At 37.5% G+C, this 19,567-nt stretch overlaps 1 protein-coding gene, 1 long non-coding RNA gene and 1 pseudogene across 8 annotated transcripts in view; 2 read left to right on the top strand and 1 right to left on the bottom strand.

Annotated features, from left to right (window-relative positions):
* The window catches only part of CDK8 (cyclin dependent kinase 8), a 156,908-nt gene that overhangs the window by 106,099 nt on the left and 31,242 nt on the right, over positions 1–19,567 (top strand). The gene's annotated exons all lie outside the window — the stretch shown is intronic.
* LOC108512941 (neuronal regeneration-related protein pseudogene) lies at positions 16,219–16,608 on the top strand (annotated as a pseudogene). The gene has a single exon (XR_001880751.1). The product of XR_001880751.1 is annotated as a neuronal regeneration-related protein pseudogene (transcript).
* LOC108512943 (uncharacterized) overlaps positions 16,795–19,567 on the bottom strand; it is a 97,681-nt gene continuing 94,908 nt past the window's right edge. For 5 of the 6 annotated variants that reach the window (XR_001880754.1, XR_001880757.1, XR_001880752.1 and 2 more), the window contains one exon: positions 16,795–18,123. This is a non-coding gene — a long non-coding RNA (uncharacterized LOC108512943). The remainder of the gene's footprint in view (positions 18,124–19,567) is intronic. The other variant, XR_001880753.1, reaches the window with a different exon arrangement.

Below are 19,567 nucleotides of genomic sequence, written 5' to 3'. Positions count from 1 at the left end.
TCAGTCTTGTTCTATGAAGGCTTTCAACTGATTCGATGAGGCATATCCATGTTCAGATGGGTTTTACTCAAAGGCCACTGATTTAAATGTTAACCTCATCCAACAGCACCTTCACGGAAACATTCAGAATAATGTTTGACCAAACATCTGGGCACTATGGTCCAGCCAAGTTCACACATAAAATTATTCATCCTCGGCTGGGTGCAGTGGCTTACACCTGTAATCCCAGCACTTTGGGAGGCTGAGGCGGGTGGATCATGAGGTCAGGAGATTGAGACCACCATCCTGGCTAACATGGTGAAACCCTATCTCTACTTTAAAAAAATACAAAAAAATTAGCTGGGCATGGTGGCTGGCGCCTGTAATCCCAGCTACTCGGGAGGCTGAGGCAGGAGAATGGCATGAACCCGGGAGGCGGAGCTTGCAGTGAGCCGGGATCGTGCCACTGTACTCCAGCCTGCATGACAGAGCCGGACTCTGTCTCAAAAAAAAAAAATAATAATAATAATTTATCCTATATAAGTGAATACACAAGAAGCACAAGTTAAAAGAATGTGAGGTAAGTTATTTTGCCCTGTCTTTTCTCCTCTCTCCCTGCTGTTAACAAAATAGGAGTATTGGGTTTAGGCAGTCTAAGAATTTTACCTCGTATTATAAAGCTGACTAAGTGGGAAATACTGTGAAAATAGGTAAAGATACATTGAACTTTTTAACACCATTGTCAGGAATGTAAAATAATACAGCTGCTGTGGAAAACATAGTGGTAGTTTCTAAAACAATTAAAAATAAGATTACCATATGATCCAGCAATTCCACTTCTGGGTATACACCCAAAATAATTCAAAGCAGAGTCTCAAAGAAGTATTTGTAAATGCATGTTTATAGTAGCATTCTTCGCAGTAGCTTGCCGAAAGGTGGAAGCAACCCAGGTGTCCCTCAGTGGATGAATGGGTGAACAAAATGGGTGTGTACATACAATGGAATATTACTCAATCTTATAAAGGAAGGAAGCTCTCAGCCTGGGCAATATAGCGAAACCCCATATCCACAAACGTAAAAATTAGCTGAGTGTGGTAGCATGCACCTGTGGTCCCAGCTACTTGGGAGGCTGAGGTGGGAGGGTCAGTTGAGCCCAGGAGTTTGAGGCTGCAGTGAGCTGGGATTGTGCCACTGCACTCCAGTCTGGGCAACAGAGTAAGACTCTGTCTGTAAAATAAAACTTACACAGTTTCTTTTGGGGAAGGAAATTCTGACATATATACAAGGATGAACCTTGAAGACATTATACTAAGTGAAATAAGCTAGTCACAAAAGGATAAGTACCATATGATTCCACTTTCATGAGGTACCTGAGCAGTCAGATTCATAGAGACAGAAAGTAGAATGGTGGTTGCTAGGGCTGAGTGGAGGGGCAGTTAGGGGGCGTTATTATTTAATGGATACAGAGTTTCAGTTTTGCAGGATGAAAAGAGTTTGGAGATGTATGGTGGTTGCACAACATTATGAATGTGCATTTAATACTGAACTGTACACTTAAAATGGTTGATAAATGTTATGTTACATGGATTTTACCACAATAAGACATTGGGAGAAAATACGTTTAAGTGATTCATAATAAAGAAAAGTTTGAAGTCTTAGCCTGATTGGATTCAGTTTGGTGATTTTTCTTAGTCCAGTCCAATAACAAGACATGATGCATCAAAGTTGTATTGATACTGTTTTGTAGATGCACAGGTTTGATTTGGCAATTGTATCTGAACTGTTTCTGAAAAAGTAGTCTTCCTTTCTGGATAGAGTTAAAATACATGGACAAAGGTATGAGTGGGTTTTCATTACTGAAGCCTGTGTTGTGACCATTTTAGAGCATCTAGACAGGTTCACTAACTGCAGCTATGTGGCCTCATTTTTTTTTTTTTTCTTTTTTTTTTTGAGATGGAGTCTTCACTCTGTTGCCCAGGCTGTAGTGCAATGGCATGATCACAGCTCACTTGAACCTCTGCCTCCCGGGTTCAAGTGATTCTCCTGCCTCAGTATCCCAAGTAGCTGGGATTACAGGTGTGTATGTACCACCACACCCGGCCAATTTTTGTATTTTTAGTGGAGACAGAGTTTTGCCATGTTGGCCAGGCTGGTCTCCAACTCCTGACCTCAAGAGATCCACCTGCCTCGACCTGCCAGATTGCTGGATTACAGGCATAAACCACTAAGCCCAGCCTGGCCTCTTGCAGTAGAACTGATTTCAGAAGAACTTCAAACTATTTTTTATAAAGCTTAAAAAAGATAAAAATGCTTTTCTCATTCAGTTTGTGAAATAAATTTCAGAGTCAGTTAATATGTCTTTTACTGGGAAGAATTCTGTGATAAATTACAAATTTGAGGCAAAGCATGATGGCTCATGCCTGTAATCCCAGCGCTTTAGGAGGCCAAGGTAGGATTGCTTGCAGCCAGAAGTTAGAGACCAGCCTGGGCAACATAGTGAGACCCCGTCTCTACAAAAAGAAAATTGAAACACACTGTCAAATATGCTGGTATTTGTGAATCTAAGTGAAGACCGATATGTAGTCCAGCTCCAATCTTCTTTTCTTTCCCTATCTCACTCCTTAAGCTCATTTTCTAGCCACCCCAGAGGTTGCCCTGCCTGCCTGAATCCCCTCCTCCCTTCATCTTCATAGTTCGAAATTACAGCTCTCTCTAGTAACCCTAGCTGAAAATGAGAATGTTTACATCTAAAATCCTATTACAGCTACTGTGAACCACCTATGGGGCACTTACCAGTTTTGGTAATATGGTAATCTATTTGATTATAAACTCCTGAGGGCAAAGACCATGTCTTACTCTGTGTTTGTATCCCTCCCATTGCCTAATAAAATACACAATTTGTGTATACAGTATTGCCTGTGTTTGTTGAATGAATGAACTAGCTTACTTGTAACAGAAACAAAGTGGCTTCCAAGGTTATTTCTGATTTTATCTAATGCTTATGCATATCTACAGACACATGCATATCCTTTTGCATTTCTTGTTAGTACCCTTTTATCTCTACTATGATTTACTACAGTGAAGTGGTGTACAAAAGCTTCCCCCCATCCATACTGCATTTTAAATCCTTTCAGCTGCTTCCCTCTTGCTACTCAGAAGAATTCAGCTCTTACTAGTCAGTTCAAAGACCATTCAACTAATGATATTGACCTATTGATCTCTTTTATTGCTCTCTTTTATATGCAATATTTTGTTTCACTCAATGAAACCTATTTGCTGACACTTTTCTATTTGTTCTGATGTTCTCTTTATGTCACTTATTTTTCCCAATTTTTTTCTTTAATCTTAAGGTTGGAACATTAGTATCATAGTTCATATACATCCCTCACTTTCTTCAAAAATGTCTTAAGGTTCCTTCTGAGTGAATTCTTTAATTGCAAATAAGAAGGCAATGCCTACCTTCTTCTAAACATGCCAACTGTTCTGATCTTGGAACTCTTATATTTCAGTTTTACACTGCATTTAACTGACCAGTCTGTTACTTGTCATAATATATTTATGGATGCTCCTTGACTTAACAATGGGGTTACATCTCGTTAAACCCCTCGTAAGTTGAAAATATTGTAAGTCTAAAATGCATTTCATACACCTTACCTACCAAACATCAGAGATTAGTTTAGCATGTTAAACATGCTCAGAACACTTCAGTCAGCCTACAGTTGGGTAAAATCATCGGACACAAAGCCTATTTTATAATAAAGTATTGAGTATCTCATGTGATTTATTAAATACTATACTGAAAATGAAAAACAATGGTTGTATGAGGACTGGAAGTACAGTTTTTAACTGAATGCATATTGCTCTCACATCATCTTAAAAGACAAAAAATTGTAAGTCACGCCATTGTAAGTTGGAGACCATCTCTAATTTCTAGCTCATAGTTGCTCATTTTGAGGCGGCTTTCATTTTTTAAATAATTTCCTTTTCTTTTCTTTCTTTCTTTTTTTTTTTTGAGACAGAGTCTCACTGTGTTGCCCAGGCTGGTCTTGAACTCCTAGGCTCAAGAGATCCTCCTGCCTGGGCCTCCCAAAGTGCCAGGATTACAGACCTGAGCCACCACACACAGCCATTTTGTAAATAAATTTTCTAATGCACTTAGTGTTGGCTGTATTTAATGCTTTTTGTTGAAAGTATTCATAAAGCTGTATCAGACCACAGGAATGATTTATACTTAAATCAACATCTAAGTATTAAAGACTTGGTTTTAATGTATTTTCTAAGAAAATTAATAGAGGCCCGGGGGCGGTGGCTCAAGCCTGTAATCCCAGGGGCACTTGGGAGGGCCGAGACGGGGCGGATCACGAGTCAGGAGATCGAGACGCGATCCTGGCTAACACGGAGGGGGGGGGGGGGGGGGGAAAAACCTAAGAAAACCCCGTCTTACTAAAAAATACAAAACACACACGGGAGGCCGGCCGCGACGTGGGGGCCGGGCGGGCCTGTAGTGTCGCAGCTACTCGGGAGGCCTGAGGGCAGGAGAATGGCGTAAACCGGGAGCCGGGAGCTTGCAGTGAGGGCTGAGATCGGGCGGCCACGGCACTCCAGCCGGCGGGCGACAGAGGCGAGAGCTCGAACGCAGACTCCGTCTCAAAAAAAAAAAAAAAAAAAAAAGAAAATTAATAGAAAGTAGAGTAGTAGTTATATGACTGGCCTAGTAGCCATTAATTTTTGTAAAGTACATGTATTCGAGTTCTGCAGAGAAACAGAATCAATAGGATAGATAGGTAGATGGATGGGTGGATGATAGGGAGGTAGGGAGGTAGATAGATGACAGGGCATTTACTAGAGGAATTGGCTTATGCAATAATGGAGGCTGAGAAGTCCCATGACACGCCACCTGCCAGCTGAAGAAACAGGGAAGCTGGCAGCATGGTTCAGTCTAAATCCAGAGGCCCGAGAACAAGGGAGCTGATGGCATAACTCTCAGTCAGAGGCCAAAGGCTTGAGAAGCTGGGGGGGGCTGCTGGTACAAGTCCCAGAGTCCAAAGGCCAGAGAATGGAGAGTTCTGATTTCCAAGAGCAGGAGAAGAAAGGTATCCCAGCTCCAGAGGAAAGAGAAGTTGCCTTTGCTCTAACTTTTTGTTCCATCTGGGCCCTCACCTAATAAGATGGTGTCCATCTATGTACTTTGCTTGAAGGTGGATCTTTCCACTTCAGTCTACTCTTTCAAATGCCAGTCTCTTCCGGAAACACCTTCACAGAAATACCCAGAAATAATGCTTTACCAGCTGTCTGGGTATTCTTTAGTCAAGTTGACACCTTAAATCAACCATCACAGTCTATATCACATTCTCATATGGTTATTAATGTTTTCCATGTTTTAAAGTATCTGATACCCAAAATTTCATTTTAATAGTTACCTTAATGTGATAACTATTTATCATAGCGGTAGTTAACTTGGAACTAGCAGGCACACAGTGTGTATCACAGTCCTGTTTTACTAAATGGCATATAATGTTAAGTGAGATATACTGTAACTCTTCATTGTAGTTTTTTTATTATTATTGTTTTCAAGCTCAATTACAAGATTGTATAGAAATTTGGAGTATTTCAACTGTTGCAGCCATCTGCTGGTTGGCCACTCCTGCTCTCAACTAATTCAAAATAGTGATTTTTAATGTCATAGTAAAACTTTCTAGAAAATCTCTAGATATTTCCTTTGGCAGTGTTTCAGTAGAGATGTGCTACTCACTTCAAGGTTATTTTGAAAAAAATAAGCTGTGTTTTGTTTTGTTTTGTTTTTGGTAGAGACGAGGTCTTACTGTGTTGCCCAGGCTGGTCTCAAACTCTTAGGCTCTTAGGCTCAAGCAGTTCTTCTGCCTTGGCCTCCCAAAGTGCTGGGATTACAGGCACCAACAACCTTGCTCAGCCTGATTTATTATTACTTTTTAAATCTGATAGTGCTGCTGGCCTGCAGTTTATTCTAATTATACTGGGTAGTTTGGAATCTCTTAATGGGACTTCATGTGTCCTTGATGAAGGATATGTTGGTTTCCTAGCAACTGTTAAATAGGATTAAAATCTTGGAGTGAGCCATTGACTCAAACTCAGTTTCATAGGGCACACTTTATCAAGGCCTCTTACTGTGTATTGATGATAGCATGATGAATTATTAAGGAATTTGGGGTCTGATTCTTTTTATTTGAGTGGCAAAGTGAAAAAAACACCTCTTGTGTTTTACTTACTGATACTAATATTTGTTCATATTATATGACATTTTTATTTTTGTTTGAGGTGTATTTATTGTCTGCTCAACTCTACTACTAGTAAGTGGAAAAACTGAGAAGTAAAGAGGCTAAATGACTTCATTATGGTTATTCAGAGAACTGTAGCAAAGCTGGACTACGGAATTTAGGGTTTTCCTCTAGGTCAGTGATTTTAAATTGCAGATTATAAGCCATAAACAAATCAGGAAATCACACGACACAATCAGTTTTTTTTGTTGTTGTTTTTAATGAATCAGAATAAATATGAGAGTGTATCATATATGTTAAGGATAATTACTGTTTCATGAAACTTTTGACAAAATATACATATTTGTCATTATTATCATGTAATATTAAATGTGTCACATAATATTAAATTTTCCTGTGGGTTGTGTTGAAAAAGGTTTGGAAGCCATTGCACTAGAAAATACTCAGCCCCAAATTATAGAACCTTAATGTTTTATGCAAACTTTTTGACACTGATAATAAAATCATTTTGAATAGTGGTTAGGAGGGATGTATAATGGTGGTAGAATTTCAGGAAAGTTTCACTTTCGTCCTTCTATACCTTTCAAATTGTTGGAATAGTTTGTAGTTAACATACCTTATTGTTACAATCAGAGGGGAAAAGTGTTTTAATCTGGATCATAAAACTGAAGAAAATGTTTATTTAATGTGTTATTAAAGCTCACGTATAATATTTATGTGGTTTAGTGTATTTTATGTTGGTAAAGGGTGGTTGTTATTTTTTAAAACAGCTGTATATATATACACTTTCTTTCTTTTAAAAGAGGCATCAGTAAATTCTTTAGAAAAGAAAACCAAGCAGAAGGGACCCTGAAATTACCCACAGACTGAAAGAGGCAGAGCAACAGTCATGGAACAGTGGGAAGGAAGGAGAGGAGTCTGCATTCTAGACCTCTGTTCTCACTATTTTTCCTTACCTGTGCTGTAGTAGCTTCCCTGAAATGAGAGTTGGGAACCTATTAAGTCTGTTTAAAACAGAGCTTTTGAAGGAAAATGCTTTTAGTTGTTAGGTTTAATTGTTGCTCATGACTTGAGATTTGCTTCATTTGTTGGGAACTCCAAGGATTTATTCTAATTGTAACTTACTTAATTGGGTAGCTAATAAAATACCTAAGATTGCAACCATAAAATGTAGGCTTGCAGATAAAACGTGGGTTTGGTAACAACTGATTAAGGCAAATTTAAATGAGATTTGTATAAATTTTAGTTAACATTATGACTATTGTGCTTATTCTAAAGTATTCTTACTTAAATGACCAACTGGGCAATTTTCCTTCTGTAAACTGATTATAAACAACCCATTTGGCTTTTGGGTATATGCCACATTTGCTTAATTTTGATACTGAGTATGCACAATGTACTGTTTTATTATTTATAAATAAAAAAGTGGCCCACTTCATTTTATTAAATGTCAGAATTGCAAATAGCATATATGTTTATATGGGTAGGTTACAAGTTGATAAAAATATTATGTCATTTGGTTGCATATTACTTAGTCAAACATCTCACCAATCGAGAATGGTTATTCTAAATTATCAAGATTTTGTTTTAAATAGGGTTTCTTTAAGATGTTTTTCTGTGACCCTGGAAATTGACTTGAAGTAGAGGGTTATCTGAGTTTTTCTCCATTCATAACACAATTGATGTGATACATCATTATATATTTGACATAACTTCTCCCATTTTTATAAGCAAAATATATTGTCATCCACAGCAGCGTGTTTCCCAAAACCAGGACTGATATGGAGACAAGAATTTTTCATATCTCTGCCTGCATCTTACATAAGCTCTTACTTGATTTAATATGATACTAATGGTGACCCCTCAGTTTTTCTCTTTTGACCTTTAGACTTTCACATTAGCAAAACAAATATATTCATATCAAAATACCAGGAGATGGTTTTTCCAAAGAGAGTTTCAGAATACTCTGAATTATACTGTGAAAAAACCCATAAAAATTAATATTGTAGTCTAACTTTCTAGTAATAGAGTCAGGTTTTAGAGTTATTTTCCAGACTTCTGAAGATTTGCAAAAGTACCTGAATCTTTAAAGATGGAATATATTAGATAAGATTTTCTCTTAGCTAAAGCTGTTATATCTAAACCTATTTTAAGTCATTGGTGCCCTTGTCCACATAAAGCTTTCATTAAATCTTTTTCAGTTTGATGACCATATCTCTTTACTGGATACAAGCAAATGAGAAATGGTCAAATAAGAGAACAAAAGTAAGTCTTCCTGAAGAAACAAGCACAAGCAGCGAACCATATTTCAAAATCAGCTCAACCCAGAAGTTCAAGATCTTGTGTACATTTTTATAAATGTTGTTCGAATCAACATACAGGAATTTTTTTTAAGATTTAATAAAATGAGAAGTTTCCTCAATACAAATAGATGTAAAATCAGTGACCGTTATTGAATTAACTGTTGAAAGAAATGTTCGTTTATTAAAGTCTCCTACTCCCCCAGTACAACTGGATTTTACCTTCCCTTTTAATAGTGATCACTTTGTTATATGACCTATGTCTATTTTTTATTAGTTAATTTATTTATAACTTACCTCCAGATTTTTATCTTACTAAAAGTGTAATACTCTACGTAGGTATGTATTCTGAAGATTCTTCTCTGTTCTCAAATAGATGGGTGAATTTCTAAAATCAATTTCTATTCTAATTTCCAGTCTTTTCAAATCACAGACAGGCTTGTAATTCAGGTCAGGGTAGTTTAAGATGCCTATTTAACAAAACTATAGAAGGTGGGAAGATAGACTGCTAATTTTTAAAAAACTAATTAGTTTAAACATCTGTTTATGTAAACATCTTGAACCATTTGAAATAAAGCTCATTTTTTGTTTTTCCTAATTTCACAGACTAATAGGCCTTAAAGTTGGAAGGCATCTTAGCAGCAACAGACAATTCCAGTCTCTTAGCTGCTGTAGTGATTCTTGGTAATATCCGGGGCAGACAACCCTCGTGACACTGGCTGAACACTTCCATCATGGCTAACTCTCTGTCTTACTAGAGTAAACTTACTGGTACACAGCTGTAATCCTTAGAATACAGAGTCAGAAATTTGGAATTCCTAATACTCTTCCTTTAGGCCCTCTCTTCCTTGATTGGTCTTCTGTTTTTTTTCCCCCTTCTGGTTAACACTAGATGGTAAAATCAAATGTGGTCTGAAAACAAACAAAAAACAAAACAAATGTCTGAACCTTGATGCTGAAGAGGGGCTAAGGGAAATCCAAAATAAAAGGTAGAGTGAAATAAAGAACAACAAAATGAGAAATTTGGAAGAAAAATAGGAAAGGGTTGCGCATGGTAGGGAACGATAGAAAATCTTGGGTTATGTATCCTTGAATGATGTTTTTTTAAAATCATTATGGGCCAAAGAGGAAAAATTAAGCCCCTATTATAGTGGACCTGAGGTTTGTTTGAATCTTGGTTCTACCACTTAATTATGTTATCATGGGAAGCATTAACCTTTCTGTCACTTTTCTCAGCTATAAAATGGGGCCAGATCTATTTGTTTTTTCCTTTGGGTAGAGATTGATATGAAGACTGGCACATAGTAAATGTTCATTAAGTACATTTCACTTTTCAAGTCGCTCTGTGAATATTAAGTAAGTACATGAGGATTAAGAGCTTTATCCATTTTGTTTACTCCTTTATCATCACTATCCAGAATGTCACACGGTGATTGGATGCCCATAAATAACTTAGTGAATGAATAAGTGGACTTTTTTTGTCAGCTCTTCCCTTCAAAACATCTCAGATCCAGCTATCGTGAGACCTTATTGTAACTCAAATTTGAATAAAGCACAGTTGGCAATTGGTGCTTATCATCTGCCTGGTATCTTTTCTCAAAGAAGAGTCAACTGTAGTGCTTATTTTCAAGGACAGGAATCCATGAAAGGAAGGGCAGATTTGGCAGCGATTCTGGACTTCTAGCGCAGTGTCCCTGGATCAATCCAGTAAATCATTTGCCATCTAACAAGGAGATTTCAGAATATTCTGCTGCCAGAAAATGGATTTGGGTTGGGTGGGCATCGGGATTGCTAGTTGTAGAGATTCACCTTGTCCATTTCATTAATATCTATTTACCCTACCCCTAACTAGACCCCACATTTTACACAGTCAAATTTCTCAGACTCCAGTAATTGCCTCATGGCCTCACTTCCCACCGTTTCACCACTACTCTAATTCAGGCCACTTGGATTAATGCAGAAACTCCCCAGTGATCTTCCTCTCTTGTTGTCTTGTGTTTGTTTGATCTGATAACTGCAAACAAAATGATCTCTCTAAAAACTAAATCACATCATGTCATTCCCCTCTTTAAAATTCCTCAATAGCTTCCCACCTGGGAGACTGATATATTCAAAATCTTTCTTAAACACATCATACAGTATGAAGTCTTTTTTCTGCAGTGAAAGCTGCACCATTATTTTATGTACCACTAAGAAAGAAAACATGCTGCCAATTCACTGTCAAACCACAGAGGTTAGAGACACATCTTGTTTTCAGAAATTCTAAGATTTAAAAAGAAAAGTATAAATTGGAATCCATGAAATCCATTTTCTTCTTGTCATATAGTAATGGTTAGGACTTACTCACTAATACATTGGCAAATATAATAGAAGTGACTTATTTCTGTCTTGAAGGAGAATTCTTAAGTTTCACTATTAGATATGATATTTGCTCTGGAGTTTTAGTTAAATATAAGGTTAAAGATGTTCCCTTCTATGCCTGATTAAGTTGTTTGTTTCTAAATCCATAATAGATAATGCTTTTTCTGCATCCTCTGGGATGATCATGTGGTTATTTCCTTTAATCCATTAATGTGGTAAATTACATTCATATGGTTTTCTTTTGTTTTGAATGTTGAACCCTCCTTGCAGTGGGACCAACACTACTGTCAGGATTTTTTTTTTTTTTCATTTACTGGTAGTAGATTCCCCTTGCTAATACTTTGTTTTGTCTTTTTTCACAAATGAGTCTGGTTGGTAATCTCCTTTTTATATATTACTTTTATCCTGTTTTGTTATCATGGTTATATTAGCCTCAGAAGACACTTTTAGTCTCTGGAATAGTTTGTATAATATAGGAATTATTTGTTCCTTGAAAGTTAGTAAAAGTCAGCCAGGCTCGGCAGCTCATGCCCTATAATCCCAGCACTTTGGGAGGCCAAGGTGGGAGGATTGCTTGAGCCCTGGAGTTCAAGACCAGCCTGGGCAACATGGTGAAATGCCATCTCTACCAAAAAAAAAAAAAAAAAAAAAAAAAAATTAGCCAGGCGTGGTGATGCAGGCCTGTGGTCTCAGCTACTCAGGAGGCTGAAGTGGGAGGATCGTTGATCCCGGGAGGCTAAAGTTGTGGTGAGGCAAGATCACACCACCGCACTCCAGCCTGGGTGACAGAGTGAGACCCTGTTTCAAAAAAATAATAATAATAATAATAGAAGTCCATCTGTAAAACTCTTATTCTGGTGCACTGAACTGAGGTTGGATAATTGATTTTGTTTTGGGTGTTTATTTTTTGAGACAGAGTCTCGCTCTGTCACCCAGGCTGCTGGAGTAGTGGCGTGATCTCCACTCACTGCAAGCAGTGGCTCCTGGGTTCCCGCCATTCTCCTACCTCAGTCTCCTGAGTAGTTGGGACTACAGGCGCCTGCCACCACACCTGGCTAATTNGGTGAGGCAAGATCACACCACCGCACTCCAGCCTGGGTGACAGAGTGAGACCCTGTTTCAAAAAAATAATAATAATAATAATAGAAGTCCATCTGTAAAACTCTTATTCTGGTGCACTGAACTGAGGTTGGATAATTGATTTTTGTTTTTGGGTGTTTATTTTTTGAGACAGAGTCTCGCTCTGTCACCCAGGCTGCTGGAGTAGTGGCGTGATCTCCACTCACTGCAAGCAGTGGCTCCTGGGTTCCCGCCATTCTCCTACCTCAGTCTCCTGAGTAGTTGGGACTACAGGCGCCTGCCACCACACCTGGCTAATTTTTTTTTTTTTTTTTTTTTTTTTTTTAGTAAGGAGGGGATTTCACCATGTTAGCCAGGATGGTCTCAACCTCCTGACCTTGTGATCCACCCGGCTCAGCTCCCAAAGTGCTGGGATTACAGGCGTGAGCCACCATACTCGGTCGGTTGGACGACTTTTGACTATCATTTCAATTTCTTTAGTAATTTATTATGCTATTTAGATGTTCTATGGAACTCTGGATTAAGTGAGCATTTTAAAATAAAGTACAAATTACCACAACTGGCCCTAGAAAAGGTCAACAAATATATCAGTAACTATGGAAGAAAGACATTTGTCACAGGACTACCTCTAAGAAATGTACAGAATGCAGATAGTTTCACTGTTGCTTCAAACCCTCACACAAATAATCCTACATAATGTAAATTGTTCTAGACTTGTGTAAAAGAAGGAACATTTCCTTAATAACTTTATAGGAAGAAAGCATAACACTGACGTAGAACCTGATAAAGAAAATGCCTACAACCCTAAACCATTATCATCTGTAAATATTTATGCATATGTCTTAAATAAAATATTAGCAAATAAGTTCCAGGTGAACTTAAGGTCTAAGTCAGTGAAGTGCATTTTAAGAATGTGTGGATGATTCCATATTTGGAAACCTCTTAACAAAATTCATCTTATTAATAGTGCAGAGTAGATAACCTTATGATTATCTTAGTAGTCATAAATATAACACAAAATTCAATATTTGGTGAACGTCAGTGTTCATTTCTGGTTGAAATTCTTAATAAAATAAGAAAAGGAAACTTCCAAGCATCGAAAGTATATATCCCCTGTTTCATCTTATATCCCAAATCAGCAGCTTTTATATACTTCTAATGTTCTAGCACCACTGTTATTTAACAGTGTTCTGAAACAGTTCTGGCTCAGAAATAAACAGTCATGATACAGGATTGATTAAGTAAAACAGGACAAATGCAGTACTATCCAACTGCTAAACCAATTTCTATATGTATACAGAGAGAGAGGCCAAGAGATTTATTCACTGTTGAGGAAACAAAAACAGGAATCAAAAGAACCTTGATAAGATGTTTATATTACATGTAAAAAATGTAGATTTAGAGAAATCTGGAACTGTGTCCAACAAAATGTTTATAATGATCTAACTTTGTGAGGTGGGATTTCAGGTAAATTTCACTTTCTGTATGCTTTTCTATCTTTTGATTTTCTATAAGAAATGTTTATTTTTGTTTATTTTTTTAAGAAATGTTGCTGATAGTTTTTAAGGCATAGACTAGAAGCTAGAAACTGATCATAGACAATTAGGGGCATCTCATGGGTGGTATAGAAAGTGCATCTTGCGGGCTGTATCCAATCATGCATGAGTCCCATCCCCTGAACCCCCAGCCCCAGAAGTTTTTACTTAAGAATCACTGCAGTAGTGAATCATTGTTAACAGATTATAGTGTGAGCTGCCATCTTAATTACCATTATAATGTATTTAGGACTTTTATATATCAAGCATCTTGTTAAAGCCTTTCATGTAAGTCACTTTTAGTCTGTCTGACAACATTAGATTGTCATTATTTTTATCCATATTTTTATAGATGAAGAAATGGAGGCTAAGGTTACATAACTAATAGCTAGTGGCATTCCTGATTTTTTCAGCTTTATTCTTAATCACCTAACTGTATTTTCTCATCTTCTGAAGAAATCCATCATATTCCTCAATATTTAGGGGGAGAAGAAAGTTGGTGAACTACCAGTCTGAAGTCTCCTGTGTCTGTTGGAATATAGAAGTTACCATCATAGTATCAGATATAGTTTATTTCAAAAGACTGAAACATATTTTATTATAGCAGAAGGATTAAAGTAGTGAAAATACAGCAGAGAACTAATGGTCTCTTCAGTTTGTCAGTTGTACAAAAAGAAATAGAAATAAGTGTACCTTGACTTTTTTTTTTTTTTTTTTTTTTTTGAGACGGAGTCTCTCCCTGTTGCCCATGCTGGAGTGCAATGGCATGATCTCGGCTCACTGCAACCTCCACCTCCCAAGTTCAAGTGATTCTCCTGCCTCAGCCTCCTGAGCAGCTGGCATTATAGGCTCGCACCACCATGCCCAGCTAATTTTTTGTATTTTTAGTAGAGATGGGGTTTCACCATGTTGGTCAGGCTGGTCTCGAACTCCTGACCTCAAGTGATCCACCTGCCTCTGCCTCCCAAAGTGCTGGGATACAGGCATGGGCTACAGCTACTGTGCCCGGCCACACCTTGCTATTTTCTATCAGATTATGACAAAATTTTTTAAATAAAGAATGAGCAAAAATTATAGATTACAGCAATGTAATTTAATAGGTTATGTGGTATTTAGGGATATATGAGAGAGTATATTTTTCAAATAAATAACCACTCAAAAATGTGTGTGTCTAGGAAAGTTCAGTGTGTACTAGAAATAAAGATATGCATGGTAAGTATTGACAAAGGCACAAGTCTACATTAATCTCAGAACACAATAATAGAAAACTAAACATTTTATTGTTAGCATAAGTTGAAAAGTGTGCTATTTAATACAGAGTTTGAAAGTAGAGACTCTTGAGTGAAATGTATATTCATTGCAAATTAAAACACCCCAATATTAGAATAATGTGGAATTGTACAAATAGGCAGAAACATATTGCTTTAAACCAGTTGTTTGAAAGGCACATTAAAACAGAAAACTTTTGAACATATTAGAAAAGAAATAATGATAGATCATAAAAGCCATTTAGAAAAACACCAAGACTAACCACAAGTCAGACCACAAATGATGTAGTTAATTTAATATACATGTACACAGTTTGTGTGTATAAACATGTATTTTTTAAAAGTTGAATTTTATTAGTAAAGTTACACATTGAAATGTAGGAGATGCCATTTCTCCTATTAAGTCGTAGTGCTCAGTTGTTGACAGTGCACTGACAGTATAATGCAGTAGTTAAGAGGGCGGATTCTGGACCCACACTCCCTGTATTTGAACCCTAGCTCTGCTACTGATGAGCCAGTATGAACTGCTGATACGAACTCTCAGTTCAGCTGAGGGCTTTCTGGCCTGAGTCATCTCATCTGTAAAATTAATCTGTGTAGAGGACTTGGCACATAACTAACATTCATGTTGTTGTTGTCAAACCATTAACTCCCTTCTTTAAAAGTCTTCAATGAAATTTCCTTTTAAAGATGAAAGGAGCATTTTTTCTGCAACTAGACCCTGCACTCTCTGGCCCCCACCTATGTTTGCAACCACATTTCCTACCAGTGTTCCCCTGTGAATTATGCCATACCCATAAAAAAAAACCCAGGTATCTACCACTTCAGAGCCTTCTTGTTTTAACTTCTGTTTGAAAAGTTCTTCTGTCCACACCTGCTTAGGTACCACATACATAAGTAACCCTTTCCTCTGGCTAGTTCCTTCTCATCCTTCAATCCTTAAACGTCACCTCAGAGAGACCTTCCCTCACCATCCTGTACACACTAGTGCCCCCATTATTCTAATTCTCTTTTTCTTTCATTGTACTAATCATAATTGGTAGGTTTTTTTAAACATGTATTTGTTTGCATTTTCTAATGTCTGTCTTCCTTATGTGATAGATTAGTCTGTTTTGTTACCCACTATGACATGCCAAGAATGGTACCTGATACATAATTGGCCTTTGCTGTGTTGGATGAATGAAGGAACACTAACTGCTGGGACATAATTACAGCCTTTCTAGAAAGCAGTAATTACCAAGAATTAAAAAAAAAAAAATTCATTCCTTTTGATATAACAATCTTTTAACAAACTTTCTTAAAGATATTACAAAGAGCAGTGCAGTGGGGGCAGCACGGCGAGCAGGGCGCCTGGGGTGCAGGTGCAGGTGCAGGGTGTCGGGGCGTGCGCGCCTCTTGGCTGCTCGCCATGGGGCCCCCAACCGCCGATTCCTGCCAAGTGTAGAGAGGAGACAGAGTGAACAGGGAGCAGGGTTTTTGTCTCTTGGTCTCCCTGGACTGAAGAGAGGGAGAATAAAAGCCCAAGACTAAGATTCTCAAAATGGTTTATTACCCAGAACTCTTTGTCTGGGTCAGTCAAGAACCATTTCCAAACAAGAACATGGAGGGAAGGCTTCCTAAGGGAAGACTTCCTGTCCCAAAGGAATTGAACCGCAAGAAGAGCGATGAGACAAACACTGCCTCCCTGACTCCACTGGGCAGCAGTGAACTCCGCTCCCCAAGAATCAGTTACCTCCCCTTTGTTGAATCGTAACACCTCCGTTTGTATTACGTACGGTGTATGGGTATTGATGAGGTCATGGTATCATATATGGGATTTTTTTCTGTGTAAATCATCAAGTTTAAGAAGAAACTATGGGACTCTGAGCCTGGCTTTAGAGAATTTACCATGGACAAATAGGTATCATCAAACCAGTTTTTAATCATTCTGACTCAGGTGAAAACGCTCAGAATTTCACACTGTGAATCCACATTTACAGCCCTGACAGGTGGACCTTCAGGCCTGGTTCGCTACAAGAGTGACTTCCACAGCTCAAACTCCCACTGTGCTCACACAACCGGTCCACTCCTGCCTTTTCACTCACAAAGCTCCCGACTACTTCTTGCAGAGGCTGAGAGTCCCCCCCCTTTTTTTCATTTAGATGTAACAAACCTAGTAGTTTATGTTCATCAATTGTTTGTATAGCTTTTTATTTTATCCATGTACTCTTTTGATGTATAGAAGTAGTTTGAAACTCATTGTTTCCTTGTGGTAAGTGACTCAGATGCTGCCACAGGACCTGAGACACTGATGGATGGTGCTATTTTGGACTTTCAACATGCTCCTTGGCGAGGTAGCGCTGATGGAGTTATTTTGTATTTCCATGTTCTAAGAAGGTGTTGGTACTCTGTTTCCCTGAATATTGTTCTCTAGACTGGATTGACTTGTTTCCTTGTATCTTCAGTGTGGCTTTCTTCCTCAGTGTTGCAGGTTGAGCGAATGCTACTGGAGTGTGAGAGACGATTTTCTTGTTGGCTGGCACTCATGGACATGCAGTCACGGTAGCAGGAGCAATCACCAAACTGTAATTTACTTACCAAATCTCTTCCTTTTTGTAGCCTCGCCTGCCTGACTTAGAGAAAGAAAAGCAGGAATTTTACAGGCATTCTGAGGTGTCTCTTTGGGTTCTTTCTGTTTGAAAGGATATTTGTGGAAAAAAAGAGCAAAACTTTTAAATAAATTCCCCCTGAAAAAACCCAAAACACTGGCATCTGAGTAGGAGTATGAAAATGACACCTTTTCCAAATGTTAAATTGGAAAACAAGGTCTTTACAAAATCATAATGCTTTTTTAAAAGGCAGAGCACTCTTTTTTTGGCAATTTTGATAAGCAAGGTGTAGATTTACATTTTTGTCCTTGCTCCCAACGAAATGGATAAACAAAAATAAAATACTGTCTACTCATGGAACGTTGTTGTGTTAGCCAGTCTGAAAGCCCACCTTAATTTTTATATAACTGTCTTTTAGCTCTTCTTTTGACAGGGCTGGCCTTGTTCTGTTGTTTCGCTTCTGACTGTTAAACACCGATGACGCATGCACTGCACTTCTTCATTTTCTTCTTGCTCCCCCATTGGCCTGAGTTTCTTGTGCCATTCCTCCGCTCCCTCCTTCGTTAGAATAGGTATATCAGCTGTGTAAATAGAGCAAGAAAACAGTATTCTGCATCTGTGGCATTTATGTAGAGTTGCAGTTGTGTACTGCTGAAAATGCAGGCTTTTGTAACAATGTCATCTTTACTGATGCACTCATGACAAGTACCCAATGTATTTTAGGTATTTTAGTAGTATTTGTTCAATAAATATGCAAGCTGTGAAAAAAAAAAAAAAGATATTACAAAGAATGGTGCAATGGCCATCACAGAACTAATGGTACTAATTACAAATTATAAAATATTTACATGTCTAACAACTAGAGAATAGTTTCATTGAGTGAATTATGACACATAGAAAAGGTGACCTGTTACGTAGTCATTAAAAAATTTTTTTTGGTAAGTTTAATGTTTCAGTGTTACAAAAGCAGACCATAAAATAGTGAAAATAAATTACAGTGTAAATATATTAACAAAAGAATTTATCAAAAATTTGAGTAGCTAATTGTATTTTCTTAATTGTATTTGAAAATTAACTTTCCTACAAAAGCACGTGTTATGTTCTAGAGGAGAAAAAAGATTGTGTGCGTTTTTTTAAGTATCAGAAGTGTTAAAAAAAATTTCCTGAATAGACCTGGTGGGGTGGCTCACGCCTGTCATCCCAGCACTTTGGGAGGCCGAGGTGGGCGGATCATGAGGTCAGGAGATCGAGACCATCCTGGCTAAAACGGTGAAACCCCATCTCTACTGGAAAAAAAAAAAAAAAAAATTAGCTGTGTGTGGTGGTGAGTGCCTGTAGTCCCAGCTACTCGGGAGGCTGAGGCAGGAAAATGGCGTGAACCCGGGAGGCGGAGCTTGCAGTGAGTGGAGATCACGCCACTGAACTCCAGCCTGGGAGACAGAGCGAGACTCCGTCTCAAAAAAAAATTCATGAATAGATTCATGCTATTATGAGAACTTATAAGAATCTAGAAGCTATTTCACAATAAAGAAGGGCCTTGCTCGTTATCATCAGAAGTAGAGAGAAGAATTTTCTTGCTTTAATTAAATTTTTGTTATTACTTGTACATTAAACTATTGTCTAGCCCACATGGATCATAGTATATTAAATGCATATAAGAAACTTAGCATATTTAGTCCAGCTACAGCAGGTGGTAAATTCCTATTTAAGAATTGACATATATCACTAAAGATGTGATAAATAGGCTGAATATAAAAGCTCTCGTAAAAACACTCTTACAGAATATGAAATGTAAATATAAGATTTAGTAGCAAGAAAAAAGCAGTATATTAGGAAAATGGCAAAAATAATTTAATATACCTTTACTATCTAGAATATAGAGAATCAAGATGAGTATGTTAGCTTAATAACAAAAGTCTTGTCAATAAAACAAAACTACATAGTAAGTCATAACATATGATTACCAATGAAAGGTATGCAAATTAAAATATGTTACATTATATATCAAGCTAATAAAATTATATGATGTAGATATGAGATGTACATTGCTTTTGGTTTTACAGATTGATTTTATTATACTTGATGGTGTTATTTCTATAAATGATAATGTTGAATTTACAAAATCTGTTAATACATATCCAAAACCTTAAAATGTTTATAATCTTTACCCAGCAATATTAGGAATTTTGATAGATGCATGCA

This window comes from Rhinopithecus bieti, unplaced genomic scaffold, assembly GCF_001698545.2.
Source record: "Rhinopithecus bieti isolate Rb0 unplaced genomic scaffold, ASM169854v2 scaffold_28547, whole genome shotgun sequence".
Lineage (NCBI taxonomy): Eukaryota > Metazoa > Chordata > Mammalia > Primates > Cercopithecidae > Rhinopithecus > Rhinopithecus bieti.
The sequence above is the reverse complement of the archived record's forward strand: the minus strand, read 5'-3'. Positions and strand labels throughout refer to the sequence as shown.